Below are 2,127 nucleotides of genomic sequence, written 5' to 3'. Positions count from 1 at the left end.
AATACATAGTCAAGGCCAGAATCTCTAATATTGTAATAGTGGTGTGTAAATTACTTACAACCTCAGTTTAAAAGTTTGACAAAAAGCATATTTAAAGTAACTATAACTGCAATAATTTTTATTGGATACATGTTATTAGAAATGCATATTGTAACATCAAAAACAAATATAAAAGGAAAGAAGTAAAAATATAAAGTTTCTATAAGCTATTGAAGTTAATTTGTAAGCTTAAAATAGTCTGATATTTCATGTAAGCCTTATAATCACAAAAAAAGCCTGTAGTATGTAACAAAAGATTATGTTAAGGAGTTAAAGTATACCACCACAAAAAAGTCATCAAGTTAAAATGGAAGACAGCATGAGAGGAATCAAGGAACAAAAGATCTACAGCTGTTGAGAAATATAATTAACAATATGGTACTAGCCTTTATCTAACATTAATAGTTACTTTAAATGCAAATGGATTAAATTCTCCAGTCCAAAGACATAGAATGACTGAATTGATAAAAAAAAAAAAATCCAATGATTTGCTGCCTAAAAGAGACTCACTTTACATTTAAGGACACACAAAGGTTGAAAATAAAGGGATGAAAAAAAGATATTTTGAGTTAATGATTACCAAAATAAAAATCAGGGATTGCTTTACTTAGACAAAAAGGACTTTAAGTGAAAAATGGTCACAAATGACAAAAAGATATATAATGCATATGTGTATGTAATGATATAGGGGTCAATTAATCAAGAAAATATAGGGGTCAATTTGTTCCATAACAAATGAAGAGTTAAAATGACGGAGGTTTAGGGGGACCCTAAGTTTGTCTAATCCCTGGAATACAGCTAGATAGTTATCAAATCATTCTGAACACCTGAGAAATCAATTGGAAATTGGCGAGAATACTGCAAGGCTACAAGTAGAAAAGCAACCATCTTTTGGAAAGTGGGCAGCGTGGAGACTTGAATCCAGTGTGATATAGCTGTGGGTATAGCAGAAGGGAGGGAGCCTGCTTAAGGAGGCTACCACAAAGTATTATAAGGAGTGGAGTGCAAAATTGGAACTTTTAGAAGTCGGGAGACGTGTCTAGCTTAAGGTGCTCAGGTGGAAAAGTAGGTGGAATCCCAATCCCAGGTGTGACACAGTGGTCTGAGGCTCCCCTGGGTCACAAGAAGAGCAGGTGGGGCCTAACTGCTGCACTGTTCCCAGGCATAGGCGTGCGGAAGCCGGCTGAGAACAGCAAATCTAGGTACCGGCTTTCGGCTCTGTATTGCCATAAACTGCAAACCACTATGTGGTTGTGCAGTCACTTTCCTGGGATGAGTCAGGCAAAATGCAGAAGCCTGACAAGACCCGGGGAGGAACAGTGTGGGTCCGTGCCACAAGAGTCCCTAAAAGTTGTAGTTTTGAAATTCAGTCACGTGCCTGAGATTAAAAAACAAAAAATCCTCAGACACAGGCAGGATGAACACAGGGTTCTTACAGAAACCAGGGAGACAAGAGCTATTGATTGCTCTTTTGTAAGGGCTCACTGAAGAGCAAGGGGCGCGACGGACTAGAGAGCGGGGCTCCGCCATTTTCATCCCACCCATCAGTGCTGAAAGCCTTCAGGGAGCACAACAGCGCCACCTAGTGTAGTCCAGAGTCGCTTACACCGAGCCCTGCCTCACTGGGCACTGAAGGCACATTTCCACCAGGGCAAGCCCACCTGACAATCAGTGCAACAAACCCCTCACCCAGAAGACCAGCATAAACAACTTGTTCCCATCAGGTTTACTGATCAAGGGGGCTGCAAAGCTTCAGCTCTTTTACTTTTATTCTTCATTTATTATTATTATTTTTTTAAATTATTTTTTAATTTTTATTTTTATATACACTTTATATATTTTTTCTGTTCATTGTATTTCATTCTATTTTATATATTTTTCTTTCTTTATCTTCAGATCTAGTTTCTTTTAATAAGCAGACCAAAACACAGACAAGATCTAGGTTTTTTTTTCTTTTTGTTGTTGTCATTACTGTTTTTTTTTTTTCTTTTCTTTCTTATTTTCCTTTCTGGACAAAATGACAAGATGGAGAAATTCACCCCAAAAGAAAGAACAGGAGGTAGTACTCACAATCAGGGATTTAAATCA

This window comes from Zalophus californianus, chromosome X (genome assembly GCF_009762305.2).
Source record: "Zalophus californianus isolate mZalCal1 chromosome X, mZalCal1.pri.v2, whole genome shotgun sequence".
Lineage (NCBI taxonomy): Eukaryota > Metazoa > Chordata > Mammalia > Carnivora > Otariidae > Zalophus > Zalophus californianus.
This window is presented reverse-complemented; position numbering follows the sequence as displayed.